The 23,401-nt window shown below is 45.2% G+C and overlaps 25 non-coding genes across 25 annotated transcripts; all 25 read left to right on the plus strand.

The window, feature by feature from the left end:
- Nucleotides 1–143: 143 nt before the first annotated feature.
- Nucleotides 144–225, plus strand: TRNAS-GCU (transfer RNA serine (anticodon GCU)). The gene has a single exon. It is a non-coding gene; the product is annotated as a tRNA-Ser (tRNA).
- Nucleotides 226–430: 205 nt separating this feature from the next.
- Nucleotides 431–512, plus strand: TRNAS-GCU (transfer RNA serine (anticodon GCU)). Its single transcript has one exon. It is a non-coding gene; the product is annotated as a tRNA-Ser (tRNA).
- A 767-nt stretch (nt 513–1,279) lies between these two features.
- TRNAS-GCU (transfer RNA serine (anticodon GCU)) lies at nt 1,280–1,361 on the plus strand. The gene has a single exon. It is a non-coding gene; the product is annotated as a tRNA-Ser (tRNA).
- A 1,043-nt stretch (nt 1,362–2,404) lies between these two features.
- On the plus strand, nt 2,405–2,486 carry TRNAS-GCU (transfer RNA serine (anticodon GCU)). Its single transcript has one exon. It is a non-coding gene; the product is annotated as a tRNA-Ser (tRNA).
- A 205-nt stretch (nt 2,487–2,691) lies between these two features.
- On the plus strand, nt 2,692–2,773 carry TRNAS-GCU (transfer RNA serine (anticodon GCU)). The gene has a single exon. It is a non-coding gene; the product is annotated as a tRNA-Ser (tRNA).
- A 1,897-nt stretch (nt 2,774–4,670) lies between these two features.
- Nucleotides 4,671–4,752, plus strand: TRNAS-GCU (transfer RNA serine (anticodon GCU)). Its single transcript has one exon. It is a non-coding gene; the product is annotated as a tRNA-Ser (tRNA).
- Nucleotides 4,753–5,795: 1,043 nt separating this feature from the next.
- TRNAS-GCU (transfer RNA serine (anticodon GCU)) lies at nt 5,796–5,877 on the plus strand. Its single transcript has one exon. It is a non-coding gene; the product is annotated as a tRNA-Ser (tRNA).
- Nucleotides 5,878–6,082: 205 nt separating this feature from the next.
- TRNAS-GCU (transfer RNA serine (anticodon GCU)) lies at nt 6,083–6,164 on the plus strand. The gene has a single exon. It is a non-coding gene; the product is annotated as a tRNA-Ser (tRNA).
- A 483-nt stretch (nt 6,165–6,647) lies between these two features.
- On the plus strand, nt 6,648–6,729 carry TRNAS-GCU (transfer RNA serine (anticodon GCU)). The gene has a single exon. It is a non-coding gene; the product is annotated as a tRNA-Ser (tRNA).
- Nucleotides 6,730–8,344: 1,615 nt separating this feature from the next.
- TRNAS-GCU (transfer RNA serine (anticodon GCU)) lies at nt 8,345–8,426 on the plus strand. The gene has a single exon. It is a non-coding gene; the product is annotated as a tRNA-Ser (tRNA).
- A 484-nt stretch (nt 8,427–8,910) lies between these two features.
- Nucleotides 8,911–8,992, plus strand: TRNAS-GCU (transfer RNA serine (anticodon GCU)). Its single transcript has one exon. It is a non-coding gene; the product is annotated as a tRNA-Ser (tRNA).
- A 1,193-nt stretch (nt 8,993–10,185) lies between these two features.
- TRNAS-GCU (transfer RNA serine (anticodon GCU)) lies at nt 10,186–10,267 on the plus strand. Its single transcript has one exon. It is a non-coding gene; the product is annotated as a tRNA-Ser (tRNA).
- Nucleotides 10,268–10,751: 484 nt separating this feature from the next.
- TRNAS-GCU (transfer RNA serine (anticodon GCU)) lies at nt 10,752–10,833 on the plus strand. The gene has a single exon. It is a non-coding gene; the product is annotated as a tRNA-Ser (tRNA).
- A 205-nt stretch (nt 10,834–11,038) lies between these two features.
- Nucleotides 11,039–11,120, plus strand: TRNAS-GCU (transfer RNA serine (anticodon GCU)). Its single transcript has one exon. It is a non-coding gene; the product is annotated as a tRNA-Ser (tRNA).
- A 483-nt stretch (nt 11,121–11,603) lies between these two features.
- TRNAS-GCU (transfer RNA serine (anticodon GCU)) lies at nt 11,604–11,685 on the plus strand. The gene has a single exon. It is a non-coding gene; the product is annotated as a tRNA-Ser (tRNA).
- Nucleotides 11,686–14,432: 2,747 nt separating this feature from the next.
- On the plus strand, nt 14,433–14,514 carry TRNAS-GCU (transfer RNA serine (anticodon GCU)). The gene has a single exon. It is a non-coding gene; the product is annotated as a tRNA-Ser (tRNA).
- A 347-nt stretch (nt 14,515–14,861) lies between these two features.
- On the plus strand, nt 14,862–14,943 carry TRNAS-GCU (transfer RNA serine (anticodon GCU)). The gene has a single exon. It is a non-coding gene; the product is annotated as a tRNA-Ser (tRNA).
- Nucleotides 14,944–15,004: 61 nt separating this feature from the next.
- On the plus strand, nt 15,005–15,086 carry TRNAS-GCU (transfer RNA serine (anticodon GCU)). The gene has a single exon. It is a non-coding gene; the product is annotated as a tRNA-Ser (tRNA).
- Nucleotides 15,087–17,404: 2,318 nt separating this feature from the next.
- Nucleotides 17,405–17,486, plus strand: TRNAS-GCU (transfer RNA serine (anticodon GCU)). The gene has a single exon. It is a non-coding gene; the product is annotated as a tRNA-Ser (tRNA).
- A 61-nt stretch (nt 17,487–17,547) lies between these two features.
- On the plus strand, nt 17,548–17,629 carry TRNAS-GCU (transfer RNA serine (anticodon GCU)). The gene has a single exon. It is a non-coding gene; the product is annotated as a tRNA-Ser (tRNA).
- A 621-nt stretch (nt 17,630–18,250) lies between these two features.
- Nucleotides 18,251–18,332, plus strand: TRNAS-GCU (transfer RNA serine (anticodon GCU)). Its single transcript has one exon. It is a non-coding gene; the product is annotated as a tRNA-Ser (tRNA).
- Nucleotides 18,333–18,679: 347 nt separating this feature from the next.
- TRNAS-GCU (transfer RNA serine (anticodon GCU)) lies at nt 18,680–18,761 on the plus strand. The gene has a single exon. It is a non-coding gene; the product is annotated as a tRNA-Ser (tRNA).
- Nucleotides 18,762–20,091: 1,330 nt separating this feature from the next.
- On the plus strand, nt 20,092–20,173 carry TRNAS-GCU (transfer RNA serine (anticodon GCU)). Its single transcript has one exon. It is a non-coding gene; the product is annotated as a tRNA-Ser (tRNA).
- A 2,022-nt stretch (nt 20,174–22,195) lies between these two features.
- On the plus strand, nt 22,196–22,277 carry TRNAN-GUU (transfer RNA asparagine (anticodon GUU)). The gene has a single exon. It is a non-coding gene; the product is annotated as a tRNA-Asn (tRNA).
- A 340-nt stretch (nt 22,278–22,617) lies between these two features.
- TRNAS-GCU (transfer RNA serine (anticodon GCU)) lies at nt 22,618–22,699 on the plus strand. The gene has a single exon. It is a non-coding gene; the product is annotated as a tRNA-Ser (tRNA).
- The last annotated feature ends 702 nt before the right edge of the window (nt 22,700–23,401 follow it).

The raw sequence follows: 23,401 nt of genomic DNA on the forward strand, positions 1-23,401 counted from the left end.
AAGGGATGGCCGAGTGGTTAAGGCGATGGAATGCTGATACATTGGGCTCTAAACACGTGAGTTCGAATCTCGCCTCCGTCGTTTTAACCGGATTGTTTTAATCACAAATTCAGGCAAAATAATTAAACCAGTTTAAAATTAAGGACGGGGTGGCCGAGTGGTTAAGGCGATGGACTGCTAATCCATTGGGCTCTGCCCGCGCGAGTTCGAATCTCGCCTCCGTCGTTTTATCCGTTTTGTTTTGAACACAAATGCAGTCAAAATGATTTAACTCCTTTAAATCACGGAAGGGATGGCCGAGTGGTTAAGGCGATGGAATGCTGATACATTGGGCTCTAAACACGAGAGTTCGAATCTCGCCTCCGTCGTTTTAACCGGATTGTTTTAATCACAAATTCAGTCAAAATAATTAAACCAGTTCTAAATCGACAACGGGGTGGCCAAGTGGATAAGGCGATGGACTGCTAATCCATTGGGCTCTGCCTGCGCGAGTTCGAATCTCGCCTCCGTCGCTTTGTCCGTTTTGTTTTGAACACAAATGCAAGCAAAATGATTAAACTCGGTTAAATCGAGGAAGGGATGGCCGAGTGGTTAAAGCGATGGAATGCTTATCCATTGGGCTCTGCCCGCGCGTGTTCGAATCTCGACTCCGTCGTTTTGTCCGTTTTGTTTTGAACACAAATGCAGTCAAAATGATTAAACTCGGTTAAATCGAGGATGGGACGGCCGAGTGGTTAAGGCGATGGATTGCTGATACATTGGGCTCTAGACACGCGAGTTCGAATCTCGCCTCCGTCGTTTTAACCGGATTGTTTTAATCACAAATTCAGGCAAAATAATTAAACCAGTTTTAAATCGAGGACGGGTGGTTAAGGGGATGGACTGCTAGTCCATTGTGCTCTGCCCGCGCGAGTTCGAATCTCGCCTCCGTTGTTTTATCCCTTTTGTTTTGAACACAAATGCAGCCAAAATGATTAAACTCGTTTAAATCGCGGAAGGGATTTCCGAGTGGTTAAGGCGATGGATTGCTGATACATTGGGCTCTTAACACGCGATTTCAAATCTCGCCTACGTCGTTTTAACCGGATTGTTTTAATCACAAATTCAGGCAAATAATTAAAGCAGTTTTAAATCGAGGACAGAGTGCCGTGTGGTTTAGGCGATGGACTGCTAATCCATTGGGCTCTGCCCGCGCGAGTTTGAATCTCGCCTCCGTCGTTTTATCCGTTTTGTTTTGAACACAAATGCAGTCAAAATGATTTAACTCGTTTAAATGTCAGAAGGGATGGCCGAGTGGTTAAGGCGATGGACTGCTAATCCATTGGGCTCTGCCCGCGCGAGGTCGAATCTCGCCTCCGTCGTTTTATCCGGATTGTTTTAATCACAAATTCAGGCAAAATAATTAAACCAGTTTTAAATCGAGGACAGGATGGTTAAGGCGATGGACTGCTAATCCATTGGGCTCTGCCCGCGCGAGTTCGAATCTCGCCTCCGTCGTTTTATCCGTTTTGTTTTGAACACAAATGCAGTCAAAATGATTTAACTCCTTTAAATCCCGGAAGGGATGGTCGAATGGTTAAGGCGATGGAATGCTTACACATTGGGCCCTAAACACGCGATTTCGAATCTCGCCTCCGTCGTTTTAACCGGATTGTTTTAATCACAAATTCAGGCAAAATAATTAAACCAGTTTTAAATCGAGGAAGGGGTGGTTAAGGGGATGGACTGCTAATCCATTGGGCTCTGCCCGTGCGAGTTCGAATCTTGCCTCCGTCGTTTTATGCGTTTTCTTTTGAACACAAATGCAGCCAAAATGATTAAACTCGTTTAAATCGCGGAAGGGATTTCCGAGTGGTTAAGGCGATGGATTGCTGATACATTGGGCTCTTAACACGCGAGTTCGAATCTCGCCTACGTCGTTTTAACCGGATTGTTTTAATCACAAATTCAGGCAAAATAATTAAACCAGTTTTAAACCGAGGACGGGGTATCCGAGTGGTTAAGGCGATGTGCTGCTAATCCATTGGGATCTGCCCGCGCGACTTCGAATCTCGCCTCCATCGTTTTAACCGGATTGTTTTAATCACAAATTCAGGCAAAATAATTAAACCAGTTTTAAATCGAGGACAGGGTGGTTAAGGCGATGGACTGCTAATCCATTGGGCTCTGCCCGCGCGAGTTCGAATCTCGCCTCCGTCGTTTTATCCGTTTTGTTTTGAACGCAAATGCAGTCAAAATGATTTAATTCCTTTAAATCCCGGAAGGGATGGTCGAGTGGTTAAGGCGATGGAATGCTGATACATTGGGCCCTAAACACGCGCGTTCGAATCTCGCCTCCGTCGTTTTAACCGGATTGTTTTAATCACAAATTCAGGCAAAATAATTAAACCAGTTTTAAATTAAGGACGGGGTGGCCGAGTGGTTAAGGCGATGGACTGCTAATCCATTGGGCTCTGCCCGCGCGAGTTCGAATCTCGCCTCCGTCGTTTTATCCGTTTTGTTTTGAACACAAATGCAGTCAAAATGATTTAACTCCTTTAAATCACGGAAGGGATGGCCGAGTGGTTAAGGCGATGGAATGCTGATACATTGGGCTCTAAACACGAGAGTTCGAATCTCGCCTCCGTCGTTTTAACCGGATTGTTTTAATCACAAATTCAGTCAAAATAATTAAACCAGTTCTAAATCGACAACGGGGTGGCCAAGTGGATAAGGCGATGGACTGCTAATCCATTGGGCTCTGCCTGCGCGAGTTCGAATCTCGCCTCCGTCGTTTTGTCCGTTTTGTTTTGAACACAAATGCAAGCAAAATGATTAAACTCGGTTAAATCGAGGAAGGGATGGTCGAGTGGTTAAAGCGATGGAATGCTAATCCATTGGGCTCTGCCCGCGCGTGTTCGAATCTCGACTCCGTCGTTTTGTCCGTTTTGTTTTGAACACAAATGCAGTCAAAATGATTAAACTCGGTTAAATCGAGGATGGGACGGCCGAGTGGTTAAGGCGATGGATTGCTGATACATTGGGCTCTAAACACGCGAGTTCGAATCTCGCCTCCGTCGTTTTAACCGGATTGTTTTAATCACAAATTCAGGCAAAATAATTAAACCAGTTTTAAATCGAGGACGGGTGGTTAAGGGGATGGACTGCTAGTCCTTTGTGCTCTGCCCGCGCGAGTTCGAATCTCGCCTCCGTTGTTTTATCCGTTTTGTTTTGAACACAAATGCAGCCAAAATGATTAAACTCGTTTAAATCGCGGAAGGGATTTCCGAGTGGTTAAGGCGATGGATTGCTGATACATTGGGCTCTTAACACGCGATTTCAAATCTCGCCTACGTCGTTTTAACCGGATTGTTTTAATCACAAATTCAGGCAAATAATTAAAGCAGTTTTAAATCGAGGACAGAGTGCCGTGTGGTTTAGGCGATGGACTGCTAATCCATTGGGCTCTGCCCGCTCGAGTTTGAATCTCGCCTCCGTCGTTTTATCCGTTTTGTTTTGAACACAAATGCAGTCAAAATGATTTAACTCGTTTAAATGTCAGAAGGGATGGCCGAGTGGTTAAGGCGATTTACTGCTAATCCATTGGGCTCTGCCCGCGCGAGGTCGATTCTCGCCTCCGTCGTTTTAACCGGATTGTTTTAATCACAAATTCAGGCAAAATTATTAAACCAGTTTTAAATCGAGGACAGGATGGTTAAGGCGATGGACTGCTAATCCATTGGGCTCTGCCCGCGCGAGTTCGAATCTCGCCTCCGTCGTTTTATCCGTTTTGTTTTGAACACAAATGCAGTCAAAATGATTTAACTCCTTTAAATCCCGGAAGGGATGGTCGAATGGTTAAGGCGATGGAATGCTGATACATTGGGCCCTGAACACGCGATTTCGAATCTCGCCTCCGTCGTTTTAACCGGATTGTTTTAATCACAAATTCAGGCAAAATAATTAAACCAGTTTTAAATCGAGGACGGGGTGGTTAAGGGGATGGACTGCTAATCCATTGGGCTCTGCCCGTGCGAGTTCGAATCTCGCCTCCGTCGTTTTATCCGTTTTCTTTTGAACACAAATGCAGCCAAAATGATTAAACTCGTTTAAAACGCGGAAGGGATTTCCGAGTGGTTAAGGCGATGGATTGCTGATACATTGGGCTCTTAACACGCGAGTTCGAATCTCGCCTACGTCGTTTTAACCGGATTGTTTTAATCACAAATTCAGCCAAAATAATTAAACCAGTTTTAAACCGAGGACGGGGTATCCGAGTGGTTAAGGCGATGTGCTGCAAATCCTTTGGGCTCTACCCGCGCGAGTTCGAATCTCGCCTCCGTTGTTTTATCCGTTTTGTTTTGAACACAAATGCAGCCAAAATGATTAAACTCGTTTAAATCGCGGAAGGGATTTCCGAGTGGTTAAGGCGATGGATTGCTGATACATTGGGCTCTTAACACGCGATTTCAAATCTCGCCTACGTCGTTTTTACCGGATTGTTTAAATCACAAATTCAGGCAAATAATTAAAGCAGTTTTAAATCGAGGACAGAGTGCCGTGTGGTTTAGGCGATGGACTGCTAATCCATTGGGCTCTGCCCGCGCGAGTTCGAATCTCGCCTCCGTCGTTCTATCCGTTTTGTTTTGAACACAAATGCAGTCAAAATGATTTAACTCGTTTAAATGTCAGAAGGGATGGCCGAGTGGTTAAGGCGATGGACTGCTAATCCATTGGGCTCTGCCCGCGCGAGGTCGAATCTCGCCTCCGTCGTTTTAACCGGTTTGTTTTAATCACAAATTCAGGCAAAATAATTAAACCAGTTTTAAATCGAGGACAGGATGGTTAAGGCGATGGACTGCTAATCCATTGGGCTCTACCCGCGCGAGTTCGAATCTCGCCTCCGTGGTTTTATCCGTTTTGTTTTGAACACAAATGCAGTCAAAATGATTTAACTCCTTTAAATCCCGGAAGGGATTTCCGAGTGGTTAAGGCGATGGATTGCTGATACATTGGGCTCTTAACACGCGAGTTCGAATCTCGCCTCCGTCGTTTTAACCGGATTGTTTTAATCACAAATTCAGGCAAAATAATTAAACCAGTTTTAAATCGAGGACGGGGTGGTTAAGGGGATGGACTGCTAATCCATTGGGCTCTGCCCGTGCGAGTTCGAATCTCGCCTCCGTCGTTTTATCCGTTTTCTTTTGAACACAAATGCAGCCAAAATGATTAAACTCGTTTAAATCGCGGAAGGGATTTCCGAGTGGTTAAGGCGATGGATTGCTGATACATTGGGCTCTTAACACGCGAGTTCGAATCTCGCCTACGTCGTTTTAACCGGATTGTTTTAATCACAAATTCAGCCAAAATAATTAAACCAGTTTTAAACCGAGGACGGGGTATCCGAGTGGTTAAGGCGATGTGCTGCAAATCCTTTGGGCTCTACCCGCGCGAGTTCGAATCTCACCTCCGTCGTTTTAACCGGATTGTTTTAATCACAAATTCAGGCAAAATAATGAAACCAGTTTTAAATCGAGGACAGGGTGGTTAAGGCGATGGACTGCTAATCCATTGGGCTCTGCCCGCGCGAGTTCGAATCTCGCCTCCGTCGTTTTATCCGTTTTGTTTTGAACACAAATGCAGCCAAAATGATTTAACTCCTTTAAATCCCGGAAGGGATGGTCGAGTGGTTAAGGCGATGGAATGCTGATACATTGGGCCCTAAACACGCACGGTCGAATCTCGCCTCCGTCGTTTAAACCGGATTGTTTTAATCACAAATTCAGGCAAAATAATTAAACCAGTTTTAAATCAAGGACGGGGTGGCCGAGTGGTTAAGGCGATGGACTGCTAATCCATTGGACTCTGCCCGCGCGAGTTCGAATCTCGCCTCCGTCGTTTTATCCGTTTTGTTTTGAACACAAATGCAGTCAAAATGATTTAACTCCTTTAAATCACGGAAGGGATGGCCGAGTGGTTAAGGCGATGGAATGCTGATACATAGGGCTCTAAACACGCGAGTTCGAATCTCGCCTCCGTCGTTTTAACCGGATTGTTTTAATCACAAATTCAGTCAAAATAATTAAACCAGTTCTAAATCGACAACGGGGTGGCCAAGTGGATAAGGCGATGGACTGCTAATCCATTGGGCTCTGCCTGCGCGAGTTCGAATCTCGACTCCGTCGTTTTGTCCGTTTTGTTTTGAACACAAATGCAGTCAAAATGATTAAACTCGGTTAAATCGAGGATGGGACGGCCGAGTGGTTAAGGCGATGGATTACTGATACATTGGGCTCTAAACACGCGAGTCCGAATCTCGCCTCCGTCGTTTTAACCGGATTGTTTTAATCACAAATTCAGGCAAAATAATTAAACCAGTTTTAAATCGAGGACGGGGTGGTTAAGGGGATGGACTGCTAATCCATTGTTCTCTGCCCGCGCGAGTTCGAATCTCGCCTCCGTTGTTTTATCCGTTTTGTTTTGAACACAAATGCAGCCAAAATGATTAAACTCGTTTAAATCGCGGAAGGGATTTCCTAGTGGTTAAGGCGATGGATTGCTGGTACATTGGGCTCTTAACACGCGAGTTCGAATCTCGCCTACGTCGTTTTAACCGGATTGTTTTAATCACAAATTCAGGCAAATAATTAAAGCAGTTTTAAATCGAGGACGGGGTGGCCGAGTGGTTAAGGCGATGGACTGCTAATCCATTGGGCTCTGCCCGCGCGAGTTCGAATCTTGGCTCCGTCGTTTTATCCGTTTTGTTTTGAACACAAATGCAGTCAAAATGATTTAACTCGTTTAAATGTCAGAAGGGATGGGCGAGTGGTTAAGGCGATGGATTGCTGATACATTGGGCTCTTAACACGCGAGTTCGAATCTCGCCTACGTCGTTTTAACCGGATTGTTTTAATCACAAATTCAGGCAAAATAATTAAACCAGTTTTAAATCGAGGACAGGATGGTTAAGGCGATGGACTGCTAATCCATTGGGCTCTGCCTGCGCGAGTTCGAATCTCGCCTCCGTCGTTTTGTCCGTTTTGTTTTGAACACAAATGCAAGCAAAATGATTAAACTCAGTTAAATCGAGGAAGGGATGGTCGAGTGGTTAAAGCGATGGAATGCTAATCCATTGGGCTCTGCCCGCGCGTGTTCGAATCTCGCCTCCGTCGTTTTATCCGTTTTCTTTTGAACACAAATGCAGCCAAAATGATTAAACTCGTTTAAATCGCGGAAGGGATTTCCGAGTGGTTAAGGCGATGGATTGCTGATACATTGGGCTCTTAACACGCGAGTTCGAATCTCGCCTACGTCGTTTTAACCGGATTGTTTTAATCACAAATTCAGCCAAAATAATTAAACCAGTTTTAAACCGAGGACGGGGTATCCGAGTGGTTAAGGCGATGTGCTGCAAATCCTTTGGGCTCTACCCGCGCGAGTTCGAATCTCACCTCCGTCGTTTTAACCGGATTGTTTTAATCACAAATTCAGGCAAAATAATGAAACCAGTTTTAAATCGAGGACAGGGTGGTTAAGGCGATGGACTGCTAATCCATTGGGCTCTGCCCGCGCGAGTTCGAATCTCGCCTCCGTCGTTTTATCCGTTTTGTTTTGAACACAAATGCAGTCAAAATGATTTAACTCCTTTAAATCCCGGAAGGGATGGTCGAGTGGTTAAGGCGATGGAATGCTGATACATTGGGCCCTAAACACGCACGGTCGAATCTCGCCTCCGTCGTTTTAACCGGATTGTTTTAATCACAAATTCAGGCAAAATAATTAAACCAGTTCTAAATCGACAACGGGGTGGCCAAGTGGATAAGGCGATGGACTGCTAATCCATTGGGCTCTGCCTGCGCGAGTTCGAATCTCGAATCCGTCGTTTTGTCCGTTTTGTTTTGAACACAAATGCAGTCAAAATGATTAAACTCGGTTAAATCGAGGATGGGACGGCCGAGTGGTTAAGGCGATGGATTACTGATACATTGGGCTCTAAACACGCGAGTCCGAATCTCGCCTCCGTCGTTTTAACCGGATTGTTTTAATCACAAATTCAGGCAAAATAATTAAACCAGTTTTAAATCGAGGACGGGGTGGTTAAAGGGATGGAATGCTAATCCATTGGGCTCTGCCCGCGCGAGTTCGAATCTCGCCTCCGTTGTTTTATCCGTTTTGTTTTGAACACAAATGCAGCCAAAATGATTAAACTCGTTTAAATCGCGGAAGGGATTTCCGAGTGGTTAAGGCGATGGATTGCTGATACATTGGGCTCTTAACACGCGAGTTCGAATCTCGCCTACGACGTTTTAACCGGATTGTTTTAATCACAAATTCAGGCAAATAATTAAAGCAGTTTTAAATCGAGGACGGGGTGGCCGAGTGGTTAAGGCGATGGACTGCTAATCCATTGGGCTCTGCCCGCGCGAGTTCGAATCTCGCCTCCGTCGTTTTATCCGTTTTGTTTTGAACAAAAATGCAGTCAAAATGATTTAACTCGTTTAAATGTCAGAAGGGATGGGCGAGTGGTTAAGGCGATGGACTGCTAATCCATTGGGCTCTGCCCGCGCGAGGTCGAATCTCGCCTCCGTCGTTTTAACCGGATTGTTTTAATCACAAATTCAGGCAAAATAATGAAACCAGTTTTAAATCGAGGACAGGGTGGTTAAGGCGATGGACTGCTAATCCATTGGGCTCTGCCCGCGCGAGTTCGAATCTCGCCTCCGTCGTTTTATCCGTTTTGTTTTGAACACAAATGCAGTCAAAATGATTTAACTCCTTTAAATCCCGGAAGGGATGGTCGAGTGGTTAAGGCGATGGAATGCTGATACATTGGGCCCTAAACACGCACGGTCGAATCTCGCCTCCGTCGTTTTAACCGGATTGTTTTAATCACAAATTCAGGCAAAATAATTAAACCAGTTTTAAATCAAGGACGGGGTGGCCGAGTGGTTAAGGCGATGGACTGCTAATCCATTGGACTCTGCCCGCGCGAGTTCGAATCTCGCCTCCGTCGTTTTATCCGTTTTGTTTTGAACACAAATGCAGTCAAAATGATTAAACTCGTTTAAATCGCGGAAGGGATTTCCGAGTGGTTAAGGCGATGGATTGCTGATACATTGGGCTCTTAACACGCGAGTTCGAATCTCGCCTACGTCGTTTTAACCGGATTGTTTTAATCACAAATTCAGCCAAAATAATTAAACCAGTTTTAAACCGAGGACGGGGTATCCGAGTGGTTAAGGCGATGTGCTGCAAATCCTTTGGGCTCTACCCGCGCGAGTTCGAATCTCACCTCCGTCGTTTTAACCGGATTGTTTTAATCACAAATTCAGGCAAAATAATGAAACCAGTTTTAAATCGAGGACAGGGTGGTTAAGGCGATGGACTGCTAATCCATTGGGCTCTGCCCGCGCGAGTTCGAATCTCGCCTCCGTCGTTTTATCCGTTTTGTTTTGAACACAAATGCAGTCAAAATGATTTAACTCCTTTAAATCCCGGAAGGGATGGTCGAGTGGTTAAGGCGATGGAATGCTGATACATTGGGCCCTAAACACGCACGGTCGAATCTCGCCTCCGTCGTTTTAACCGGATTGTTTTAATCACAAATTCAGGCAAAATAATTAAACCAGTTCTAAATCGACAACGGGGTGGCCAAGTGGATAAGGCGATGGACTGCTAATCCATTGGGCTCTGCCTGCGCGAGTTCGAATCTCGAATCCGTCGTTTTGTCCGTTTTGTTTTGAACACAAATGCAGTCAAAATGATTAAACTCGGTTAAATCGAGGATGGGACGGCCGAGTGGTTAAGGCGATGGATTACTGATACATTGGGCTCTAAACACGCGAGTCCGAATCTCGCCTCCGTCGTTTTAACCGGATTGTTTTAATCACAAATTCAGGCAAAATAATTAAACCAGTTTTAAATCGAGGACGGGGTGGTTAAAGGGATGGAATGCTAATCCATTGGGCTCTGCCCGCGCGAGTTCGAATCTCGCCTCCGTTGTTTTATCCGTTTTGTTTTGAACACAAATGCAGCCAAAATGATTAAACTCGTTTAAATCGCGGAAGGGATTTCCGAGTGGTTAAGGCGATGGATTGCTGATACATTGGGCTCTTAACACGCGAGTTCGAATCTCGCCTACGACGTTTTAACCGGATTGTTTTAATCACAAATTCAGGCAAATAATTAAAGCAGTTTTAAATCGAGGACGGGGTGGCCGAGTGGTTAAGGCGATGGACTGCTAATCCATTGGGCTCTGCCCGCGCGAGTTCGAATCTCGCCTCCGTCGTTTTATCCGTTTTGTTTTGAACAAAAATGCAGTCAAAATGATTTAACTCGTTTAAATGTCAGAAGGGATGGGCGAGTGGTTAAGGCGATGGACTGCTAATCCATTGGGCTCTGCCCGCGCGAGGTCGAATCTCGCCTCCGTCGTTTTAACCGGATTGTTTTAATCACAAATTCAGGCAAAATAATGAAACCAGTTTTAAATCGAGGACAGGGTGGTTAAGGCGATGGACTGCTAATCCATTGGGCTCTGCCCGCGCGAGTTCGAATCTCGCCTCCGTCGTTTTATCCGTTTTGTTTTGAACACAAATGCAGTCAAAATGATTTAACTCCTTTAAATCCCGGAAGGGATGGTCGAGTGGTTAAGGCGATGGAATGCTGATACATTGGGCCCTAAACACGCACGGTCGAATCTCGCCTCCGTCGTTTTAACCGGATTGTTTTAATCACAAATTCAGGCAAAATAATTAAACCAGTTTTAAATCAAGGACGGGGTGGCCGAGTGGTTAAGGCGATGGACTGCTAATCCATTGGACTCTGCCCGCGCGAGTTCGAATCTCGCCTCCGTCGTTTTATCCGTTTTGTTTTGAACACAAATGCAGTCAAAATGATTTAACTCCTTTAAATCACGGAAGGGATGGCCGAGTGGTTAAGGCGATGGAATGCTGATACATTGGGCTCTAAACACGCGAGTTCGAATCTCGCCTCCGTCGTTTTAACCGGATTGTTTTAATCACAAATTCAGTCAAAATAATTAAACCAGTTCTAAATCGACAACGGGGTGGCCAAGTGGATAAGGCGATGGACTGCTAATCCATTGGGCTCTGCCTGCGCGAGTTCGAATCTCGACTCCGTCGTTTTGTCCGTTTTGTTTTGAACACAAATGCAGTCAAAATGATTAAACTCGGTTAAATCGAGGATGGGACGGCCGAGTGGTTAAGGCGACGGATTACTGATACATTGGGCTCTAAACACGCGAGTCCGAATCTCGCCTCCGTCGTTTTAACCGGATTGTTTTAATCACAAATTCAGGCAAAATAATTAAACCAGTTTTAAATCGAGGACGGGGTGGTTAAGGGGATGGACTGCTAATCCATTGTTCTCTGCCCGCGCGAGTTCGAATCTCGCCTCCGTTGTTTTATCCGTTTTGTTTTGAACACAAATGCAGCCAAAATGATTAAACTCGTTTAAATCGCGGAAGGGATTTCCGAGTGGTTAAGGCGATGGATTGCTGGTACATTGGGCTATTAACACGCGAGTTCGAATCTCGCCTACGTCGTTTTAACCGGATTGTTTTAATCACAAATTCAGGCAAATAATTAAAGCAGTTTTAAATCGAGGACGGGGTGGCCGAGTGGTTAAGGCGATGGACTGCTAATCCATTGGGCTCTGCCCGCGCGAGTTCGAATCTTGGCTCCGTCGTTTTATCCGTTTTGTTTTGAACACAAATGCAGTCAAAATGATTTAACTCGTTTAAATGTCAGAAGGGATGGCGGGTGGTTAAGGCGATGGATTGCTGATACATTGGGCTCTTAACACGCGAGTTCGAATCTCGCCTACGTCGTTTTAACCGGATTGTTTTAATCACAAATTCAGGCAAAATAATTAAACCAGTTTTAAATCGAGGACAGGATGGTTAAGGCGATGGACTGCTAATCCATTGGGCTCTGCCTGCGCGAGTTCGAATCTCGCCTCCGTCGTTTTGTCCGTTTTGTTTTGAACACAAATGCAAGAAAAATGATTAAACTCAGTTAAATCGAGGAAGGGATGGTCGAGTGGTTAAAGCGATGGAATGCTAATCCATTGGGCTCTGCCCGCGCGTGTTCGAATCTCGCCTCCGTCGTTTTATCCGTTTTCTTTTGAACACAAATGCAGCCAAAATGATTAAACTCGATTAAATCGCGGAAGGGATTTCCGAGTGGTTAAGGCGATGGATTGCTGATACATTGGGCTCTTAACACGCGAGTTCGAATCTCGCCTACGTCGTTTTAACCGGATTGTTTTAATCACAAATTCAGCCAAAATAATTAAACCAGTTTTAAACCGAGGACGGGGTATCCGAGTGGTTAAGGCGATGTGCTGCAAATCCTTTGGGCTCTACCCGCGCGAGTTCGAATCTCACCTCCGTCGTTTTAACCGGATTGTTTTAATCACAAATTCAGGCAAAATAATGAAACCAGTTTTAAATCGAGGACAGGGTGGTTAAGGCGATGGACTGCTAATCCATTGGGCTCTGCCCGCGCGAGTTCGAATCTCGCCTCCGTCGTTTTATCCGTTTTGTTTTGAACACAAATGCAGTCAAAATGATTTAACTCCTTTAAATCCCGGAAGGGATGGTCGAGTGGTTAAGGCGATGGAATGCTGATACATTGGGCCCTAAACACGCACGGTCGAATCTCGCCTCCGTCGTTTTAACCGGATTGTTTTAATCACAAATTCAGGCAAAATAATTAAACCAGTTCTAAATCGACAACGGGGTGGCCAAGTGGATAAGGCGATGGACTGCTAATCCATTGGGCTCTGCCTGCGCGAGTTCGAATCTCGAATCCGTCGTTTTGTCCGTTTTGTTTTGAACACAAATGCAGTCAAAATGATTAAACTCGGTTAAATCGAGGATGGGACGGCCGAGTGGTTAAGGCGATGGATTACTGATACATTGGGCTCTAAACACGCGAGTCCGAATCTCGCCTCGGTCGTTTTAACCGGATTGTTTTAATCACAAATTCAGGCAAAATAATTAAACCAGTTTTAAATCGAGGACGGGGTGGTTAAGGGGATGGACTGCTAATACATTGGGCTCTGCCCATGCGAGTTCGAATCTCGCCTCCGTCGTTTTATCCGTTTTCTTTTGAACACAAATGCAGCCAAAATGATTAAACTCGTTTAAATCGCAGAAGGGATTTCCGAGTGGTTAAGGCGATGGATTGCTGATACATTGGGCTCTTAACACGCGAGTTCGAATCTCGCCTCCGTCGTTTTATCCGTTTTCTTTTGAACACAAATGCAGGCAAAATGATTAAACTCGGTTAAATCGAGGAAGGGATTTCCGAGTGGTTAAGGCGATGGATTTTTGATACATTGGGCTCTTAACACGCGAGTTCGAATCTCGCCTACGTCGTTTTAACCGGATTGTTTTAATCACAAATTCAGGCAAAATAATTTTAACCAGTTTTAAACCGAGGACGGGGTATCCGAGTGGTTAAGGCGATGTGCTGCTAATCCATTGGGCTCTGCCTGCGCAAGTTCGAATCTCGCCTCCGTCGTTTTGTCCGTTTTGTTTTGAACATAAATGCAACAAAATGATTAAACTCGGTTAAATCGAGGAAGGGATGGTCGAGTGGTTAAAGAGATGGAATGCTAATCCATTGGGCTCTGCCCGCGCGTGTTCGAATCTCGACTCCGTCGTTTTGTCCGTTTTGTTTTGAACACAAATGCAGTCAAAACGATTAAAATCCTTTAAATCCCGGAAGGGATGGTCGAATGGTTAGGGCGATGGAATGCTGATACATTGGGCCCTGAACACGCGATTTCGAATCTCGCCTCGGTCGTTTTAACCGGATTGTTTTAATCACAAATTCAGGCAAAATAATTAAACCAGTTTTAAATCGAGGACGGGGTGGTTAAGGGGATGGACTGCTAATCCATTGGGCTCTGCCCGTGCGAGTTCGATTCTCGCCTCCGTCGTTTTATCCGTTTTCTTTTGAACACAAATGCAGCCAAAATGATTAAACTCGTTTAAATCGCAGAAGGGATTTCCGAGTGGTTAAGGCGATGGATTGCTGATACATTGGGCTCTTAACACGCGAGTTCGAATCTCGCCTACGTCGTTTTAACCGGATTGTTTTAATCACAAATTCAGCCAAAATAATTAAACCAGTTTTAAACCGAGGACGGGGTGGTTAAGGCGATGGACTGCTAATCCATTGGGCTCTGCCTGCGCGAGTTCGATTCTCGCCTCCGTCGTTTTATCCGTTTTCTTTTGAACACAAATGCAGCCAAAATGATTAAACTCGTTTAAATCGCAGAAGGGATTTCCGAGTGGTTAAGGCGATGGATTGCTGATACATTGGGCTCTTAACACGCGAGTTCGAATCTCGCCTACGTCGTTTTAACCGGATTGTTTTAATCACAAATTCAGGCAAAATAATTTTAACCAGTTTTAAACCGAGGACGGGGTATCCGAGTGGTTAAGGCGATGTGCTGCTAATCCATTGGGCTCTGCCTGCGCGAGTTCGAATCTCGCCTCCGTCGTTTTGTCCGTTTTGTTTTGAACACAAATGCAATCAAAATGATTAAACTCGGTTAAATCGAGGAAGGGATGGTCGAGTGGTTAAAGAGATGGAATGCTAATCCATTGGGCTCTGCCCGCGCGTGTTCGAATCTCGACTCCGTCATTTTGTCCGTTTTGTTTTGAACACAAATGCAGTCAAAATGATTAAACTCGGTTATATCGAGGATGGGACGGCCGAGTGGTTAAGGCGATGGATTGCTGATACATTGGGCTCTAAACACGCGAGTCCGAATCTCGCCTCCGTCGTTTTAACCGGATTGTTTTAATCACAAATTCAGGCAAATAATTAAAGCAGTTTTAAATCGAGGACGGGGTGGCCGAGTGGTTAAGGCGATGGACTGCTAATCCATTGGGCTCTGCCCGCGCGAGTTCGAATCTCGCCTCCGTCTTTTTATCCGTTTTGTTTTGAACACAAATGCAGTCAAAATGATTTAACTCGTTTAAATGTCAGAAGGGGTGGGCGAGTGGTTAAGGCGATGGACTGCTAATCCATTGGGCTCTGCCCGCGCGAGGTCGAATCTCGCCTCCGTCGTTTTAACCGGATTGTTTTAATCACAAATTCAGGCAAAATAATTAAACCAGTTTTAAATCGAGGACAGGATGGTTAAGGCGATGGACTGCTAATCCATTGGGCTCTGCCCGCGCGAGTTCGAATCTCGCCTCCGTCGTTTTATCCGTTTTGTTTTGAACACAAATGCAGTCAAAATGATTTAACTCCTTTAAATCCCGGAAGGGATGGTCGAATGGTTAAGGCGATGGAATGCCGATACATTGGGCCCTGAACACGCGATTTCGAATCTCGCCTCGGTCGTTTTAACCGGATTGTTTTAATCACAAATTCAGGCAAAATAATTAAATCAGTTTTAAATCGAGGACGGGGTGGTTAAGGGGATGGACTGCTAATCCATTGGGCTCTGCCCGTGCGAGTTCGAATCTCGCCTCCGTCGTTTTATCCGTTTTCTTTTGAACACAAATGCAGCCAAAATGATTAAACTCGTTTAAATCGCAGAAGGGATTTCCGAGTGGTTAAGGCGATGGATTTTTGATACATTGGGCTCTTAACACGCGAGTTCGAATCTCGCCTACGTCGTTTTAACCGGATTGTTTTAATCACAAATTCAGGCAAAATAATTTTAACCAGTTTTAAACCGAGGACGGGGTATCCGAGTGGTTAAGGCGATGTGCTGCTAATCCATTGGGCTCTGCCTGCGCAAGTTCGAATCTCGCCTCCGTCGTTTTGTCCGTTTTGTTTTGAACATAAATGCAAGCAAAATGATTAAACTCGGTTAAATCGAGGAAGGGATGGTCGAGTGGTTAAAGAGATGGAATGCTAATCCATTGGGCTCTGCCCGCGCGTGTTCGAATCTCGACTCCGTCGTTTTGTCCGTTTTGTTTTGAACACAAATGCAGTCAAAACGATTAAAATCCTTTAAATCCCGGAAGGGATGGTCGAATGGTTAGGGCGATGGAATGCTGATACATTGGGCCCTGAACACGCGATTTCGAATCTCGCCTCGGTCGTTTTAACCGGATTGTTTTAATCACAAATTCAGGCAAAATAATTAAACCAGTTTTAAATCGAGGACGGGGTGGTTAAGGGGATGGACTGCTAATCCATTGGGCTCTGCCCGTGCGAGTTCGATTCTCGCCTCCGTCGTTTTATCCGTTTTCTTTTGAACACAAATGCAGCCAAAATGATTAAACTCGTTTAAATCGCAGAAGGGATTTCCGAGTGGTTAAGGCGATGGATTGCTGATACATTGGGCTCTTAACACGCGAGTTCGAATCTCGCCTACGTCGTTTTAACCGGATTGTTTTAATCACAAATTCAGCCAAAATAATTAAACCAGTTTTAAACCGAGGACGGGGTATCCGAGTGGTTAAGGCGATGTGCTGCAAATCCTTTGGGCTCTACCCGCGCGAGTTCGAATCTCACCTCCGTCGTTTTAACCGGATTTTTTTAATCACAAATTCAGGCAAAATAATGAAACCAGTTTTAAATCGAGGACAGGGTGGTTAAGGCGATGGACTGCTAATCCATTGGGCTCTGCCCGCGCGAGTTCGAATCTCGCCTCCGTCGTTTTATCCGTTTTGTTTTGAACACAAATGCAGTCAAAATGATTTAACTCCTTTAAATCCCGGAAGGGATGGTCGAGTGGTTAAGGCGATGGAATGCTGATACATTGGGCCCTAAACACGCACGGTCGAATCTCGCCTCCGTCGTTTTAACCGGATTGTTTTAATCACAAATTCAGGCAAAATAATTAAACCAGTTCTAATTCGACAACGGGGTGGCCAAGTGGATAAGGCGATGGACTGCTAATCCATTGGGCTCTGCCTGCGCGAGTTCGAATCTCGAATCCGTCGTTTTGTCCGTTTTGTTTTGAACACAAATGCAGTCAAAATGATTAAACTCGGTTAAATCGAGGATGGGACGGCCGAGTGGTTAAGGCGATGGATTACTGATACATTGGGCTCTAAACACGCGAGTCCGAATCTCGCCTCCGTCGTTTTAACCGGATTGTTTTAATCACAAATTCAGGCAAAATAATTAAACCAGTTTTAAATCGAGGACGGGGTGGTTAAAGGGATGGAATGCTAATCCATTGGGCTCTGCCCGCGCGAGTTCGAATCTCGCCTCCGTTGTTTTATCCGTTTTGTTTTGAACACAAATGCAGCCAAAATGATTAAACTCGTTTAAATCGCGGAAGGGATTTCCGAGTGGTTAAGGCAATGGATTGCTGATACATTGGGCTCTTAACACGCGAGTTCGAATCTCGCCTACGTCGTTTTAACCGGATTGTTTTAATCACAAATTCAGGCAAATAATTAAAGCAGTTTTAAATCGAGGACGGGGTGGCCGAGTGGTTAAGGCGATGGACTGCTAATCCATTGGGCTCTGCCCGCGCGAGTTCGAATCTCGCCTCCGTCGTTTTATCCGTTTTGTTTTGAACACAAATGCAGTCAAAATGATTTAACTCGTTTAAATGTCAGAAGGGGTGGGCGAGTGGTTAAGGCGATGGACTGCTAATCCATTGGGCTCTGCCCGCGCGAGGTCGAATCTCGCCTCCGTCGTTTTAACCGGATTGTTTTAATCACAAATTCAGGCAAAATAATTAAACCAGTTTTAAATCGAGGACAGGATGGTTAAGGCGATGGACTGCTAATCCATTGGGCTCTGCCCGCGCGAGTTCGAATCTCGCCTCCGTCGTTTTATCCGTTTTGTTTTGAACACAAATGCAGTCAAAATGATTTAACTCCTTTAAATCCCGGAAGGGATGGTCGAATGGTTAAGGCGATGGAATGCTGATACATTGGGCCCTGAACACGCGATTTCGAATCTCGCCTCGGTCGTTTTAACCGGATTGTTTTAATCACAAATTCAGGCAAAATAATTAAACCAGTTTTAAATCGAGGACGGGGTGGTTAAGGGGATGGACTGCTAATACATTGGGCTCTGCCCATGCGAGTTCGAATCTCGCCTCCGTCGTTTTATCCGTTTTCTTTTGAACACAAATGCAGCCAAAATGATTAAACTCGTTTAAATCGCAGAAGGGATTTCCGAGTGGTTAAGGCGATGGATTGCTGATACATTGGGCTCTTAACACGCGAGTTCGAATCTCGCCTACGTCGTTTTAACCGGATTGTTTTAATCACAAATTCAGGCAAAATAATTTTAACCAGTTTTAAACCGAGGACGGGGTATCCGAGTGGTTAAGGCGATGTGCTGCTAATCCATTGGGCTCTGCCTGCGCGAGTTCGAATCTCGCCTCCGTCGTTTTGTCCGTTTTGTTTTGAACACAAATGCAATCAAAATGATTAAACTCGGTTAAATCGAGGAAGGGATGGTCGAGTGGTTAAAGAGATGGAATGCTAATCCATTGGGCTCTGCCCGCGCGTGTTCGAATCTCGACTCCGTCATTTTGTCCGTTTTGTTTTGAACACAAATGCAGTCAAAATGATTAAACTCGGTTATATCGAGGATGGGACGGCCGTGTGGTTAAGGCGATGGATTGCTGATACATTGGGCTCTAAACACGCGAGTCCGAATCTCGCCTCCGTCGTTTTAACCGGATTGTTTTAATCACAAATTCAGGCAAATAATTAAAGCAGTTTTAAATCGAGGACGGGGTGGCCGAGTGGTTAAGGCGATGGACTGCTAATCCATTGGGCTCTGCCCGCGCGAGTTCGAATCTCGCCTCCGTCGTTTTATCCGTTTTGTTTTGAACACAAATGCAGTCAAAATGATTTAACTCGTTTAAATGTCAGAAGGGGTGGGCAAGTGGTTAAGGCGATGGACTGCTAATCCATTGGGCTCTGCCCGCGCGAGGTCGAATCTCGCCTCCGTCGTTTTAACCGGATTGTTTTAATCACAAATTCAGGCAAAATAATTAAACCAGTTTTAAATCGAGGACAGGATGGTTAAGGCGATGGACTGCTAATCCATTGGGCTCTGCCCGCGCGAGTTCGAATCTCGCCTCCGTCGTTTTATCCGTTTTGTTTTGAACACAAATGCAGTCAAAATGATTTAACTCCTTTAAATCCCGGAAGGGATGGTCGAATGGTTAAGGCGATGGAATGCTGATACATTGGGCTCTGAACACGCGATTTCGAATCTCGCCTCGGTCGTTTTAACCGGATTGTTTTAATCACAAATTCAGGCAAAATAATTAAACCAGTTTTAAATCGAGGACGGGGTGGTTAAGGGGATGGACTGCTAATCCATTGGGCTCTGCCCGTGCGAGTTCGAATCTCGCCTCCGTCGTTTTATCCGTTTTCTTTTGAACACAAATGCAGCCAAAATGATTAAACTCGTTTAAATCGCAGAAGGGATTTCCGAGTGGTTAAGGCGATGGATTTTTGATACATTGGGCTCTTAACACGCGAGTTCGAATCTCGCCTACGTCGTTTTAACCGGATTGTTTTAATCACAAATTCAGGCAAAATAATTTTAACCAGTTTTAAACCGAGGACGGGGTATCCGAGTGGTTAAGGCGATGTGCTGCTAATCCATTGGGCTCTGCCTGCGCAAGTTCGAATCTCGCCTCCGTCGTTTTGTCCGTTTTGTTTTGAACATAAATGCAAGCAAAATGATTAAACTCGGTTAAATCGAGGAAGGGATGGTCGAGTGGTTAAAGAGATGGAATGCTAATCCATTGGGCTCTGCCCGCGCGTGTTCGAATCTCGACTCCGTCGTTTTGTCCGTTTTGTTTTGAACACAAATGCAGTCAAAACGATTAAAATCCTTTAAATCCCGGAAGGGATGGTCGAATGGTTAGGGCGATGGAATGCTGATACATTGGGCCCTGAACACGCGATTTCGAATCTCGCCTCGGTCGTTTTAACCGGATTGTTTTAATCACAAATTCAGGCAAAATAATTAAACCAGTTTTAAATCGAGGACGGGGTGGTTAAGGGGATGGACTGCTAATCCATTGGGCTCTGCCCGTGCGAGTTCGAATCTCGCCTCCGTCGTTTTATCCGTTTTCTTTTGAACACAAATGCAGCCAAAATGATTAAACTCGTTTTAAATCGAGGACGGGGTGGCCGAGTGGTTAAGGCGATGGACTGCTAATCCATTGGGCTCTACCCGCGCGAGTTCGAATCTCGCCTACGTCGTTTTAACCGGATTGTTTTAATCACAAATTCAGGCAAAATAATTTAACTCGTTTAAATGTCAGAAGGGATGGGCGAGTGGTTAAGGCGATGTGCTGCTAATCCATTGGGCTCTGCCCGCGCGAGTTCGAATCTCACCTCCGTCGTTTTAACCGGATTGTTTTAATCACAAATTCAGGCAAAATAATTAAACCAGTTTTAAATCGAGGACAGGGTGGTTAAGGCGATGGACTGCTAATCCATTGGGCTCTGCCCGCGCGAGTTCGAATCTCGCCTCCGTCGTTTTATCCGTTTTGTTTTGAACACAAATGCAGTCAAAATGATTTAACTCCTTTAAATCCCGGAAGGGATGGTCAAATGGTTAAGGCGATGGAATGCTGATACATTGGGCCCTAAACACGCGATTTCGAATCTCGCCTCCGTCGTTTTAACCGGATTGTTTTAATCACAAATTCAGGCAAAATAATTAAACCAGTTTTAAATCAAGGACGGGGTGGTTAAGGGGATGGACTGCTAAACCATTGGGCTCTGCCCGTGCGAGTTCGAATCTCGCCTCCGTCGTTTTATCCGTTTTCTTTTGAGCACAAATGCAGCCAAAATGATTAAACTCGTTTAAATCGCGGAAGGGATTTCCGAGTGGTTAAGGCGATGGATTGCTGATACATTGGGCACTTAACACGCGAGTTCGAATCTCGCCTACGTCGTTTTAACCGGAATGTTTTAATCACAAATTCAGGCAAAATAATTAAACCAGTTGTAAATCGAGGACGGGGTATCCGAGTGGTTAAGGCGATGTGCTGCTAATCCATTGGGCTCTGCCCGCGCGAGTTCGAATCTCACCTCCGTCGTTTTAACCGGATTGTTTTAATCACAAATTCAGGCAAAATAATTAAACCAGTTTTAAATCGAGGACAGGATGGTTAAGGCGATGGACTGCTAATCCATTGGGCTCTGCCCGCGCGAGTTCGAATCTCGCCTCCGTCGTTTTATCCGTTTTGTTTTGAACACAAATGCAGTCAAAATGATTTAACTCCTTAAAATCCCGGAAGGGATGGTCAAATGGTTAAGGCGATGGAATGCTGATACATTGGGCCCTAAACACGCGATTTCGAATCTCGCCTCCGTCGTTTAAACCGGATTGTTTTAATCACAAATTCAGGCAAAATAATTAAACCAGTTTTAAATCAAGGACGGGGTGGTTAAGGGGATGGACTGCTAATCCATTGGGCTCTGCCCGTGCGAGTTCGAATCTCGCCTCCGTCGTTTTATCCGTTTTCTTTTGAGCACAAATGCAGCCAAAATGATTAAACTCGTTTAAATCGCGGAAGGGATTTCCGAGTGGTTAAGGCGATGGATTGCTGATACATTGGGCTCTTAACACGCGAGTTCGAATCTCGCCTACGTCGTTTTAACCGGATTGTTTTAATCACAAATTCAGGCAAAATAATTAAACCAGTTTTAAATCGAGGACAGGATGGTTAAGGCGATGGACTGCTAATCCATTGGGCTCTGCCCGTGCGAGTTCGAATCTCGCCTCCGTCGTTTTATCCGTTTTCTTTTGAGCACAAATGCAGCCAAAATGATTAAACTCGTTTAAATCGCGGAAGGGATTTCCGAGTGGTTAAGGCGATGGACTGTTAATCCAATGGGCTCTGCCCGCGCGAGTTCGAATCTCGCCTCCGTCGTTTTAACCGGATTGTTTTAATCACAAATTCAGGCAAAATAATTAAACCAGTTTTAAATCGAGGACAGGATGGTTAAGGCGATGGACTGCTAATCCATTGGGCTCTGCCCGTGCGGGTTCGAATCTCGCCTCCGTCGTTTTATCCGTTTTCTTTTGAACACAAATGCAGCCAAAATGATTAAACTCCTTTAAATCGCGGAAGGGATTTCCGAGTGGTTAAGGCGATGGATTGCTGATACATTGGGCTCTTAACACGCGAGTTCGAATCTCGCCTACGTCGTTTTAACCGGATTGTTTTAATCACAAATTCAGGCAAATAATTAAAGCAGTTTTAAATCGAGGACGGGGTGGCCGAGTGGTTAAGGCGATGGACTGTTAATCCATTGGGCTCTACCCGCGCGAGTTCGAATCTCGCCTCCGTCGTTTAAACCGGATTGTTTTAATCACAAATTCAGGCAAAATAATTAAACCAGTTTTAAATCAAGGACGGGGTGGTTAAGGGGATGGACTGCTAATCCATTGGGCTCTGCCCGTGCGAGTTCGAATCTCGCCTCCGTCGTTTTATCCGTTTTCTTTTGAGCACAAATGCAGCCAAAATGATTAAACTCGTTTAAATCGCGGAAGGGATTTCCGAGTGGTTAAGGCGATGGATTGCTGATACATTGGGCTCTTAACACGCGAGTTCGAATCTCGCCTACGTCGTTTTAACCGGATTGTTTTAATCACAAATTCAGGCAAATAATTAAAGCAGTTTTAAATCGAGGACGGGGTGGCCGAGTGGTTAAGGCGATGGACTGCTAATCCATTGGGCTCTACCCGCGCGAGTTCGAATCTCGCCTCCGTCGTTTTATCCGTTTTGTTTTGAACAAAAATGCAGTCAAAATGATTTAACTCGTTTAAATGTCAGAAGGGATGGGCGAGTGGTTAAGGCGATGGACTGCTAATCCATTGGGCTCTGCCCGCGCGAGGTCGAATCTCGCCTCCGTCGTTTTACCCGGATTGTTTTAATCACAAATTCAGGCAAAATAATTAAACCAGTTTTAAATCGAGGACAGGATGGTTAAGGCGATGGACTGCTAATCCATTGGGCTCTGCCTGCGCGAGTTCGAATCTCGCCTCCGTCGTTTTATCCGTTTTGTTTTGAACACAAATGCAGTCAAAATGATTTAACTCCTTTAAGTCACGGAAGGGATGGCCGAGTGGTTAAGGCGATGGAATGCTGATACATTGGGCTCTAAACACGCGAGTTCGAATCTCGCCTCCGTCGTTTTAACCGGATTGTTTTAATCACAAATTCAGTCAAAATAATTAAACCAGTTCTAAATCGACAACGGGGTGGCCAAGTGGATAAGGCGATGGACTGCTAATCCATTGGGCTCTGCCTGCGCGAGCGCGAATCTCGCCTCCGTCGTTTTGTCCGTTTTGTTTTGAACACAAATGCAATGAAAATGATTAAACTCGGTTAAATCGAGGAAGGGATGGTCGAGTGGTTAAAGCGATGGAATGCTAATCCATTGGGCTCTGCCCGCGCGTGTTCGAATCTCGAC

This window comes from Phalangium opilio, unplaced genomic scaffold (assembly GCF_054372755.1).
Source record: "Phalangium opilio isolate 3A_F unplaced genomic scaffold, DU_Popi_V2 ptg000089l_1, whole genome shotgun sequence".
Taxonomy (NCBI): Eukaryota; Metazoa; Arthropoda; class Arachnida; order Opiliones; family Phalangiidae; genus Phalangium; species Phalangium opilio.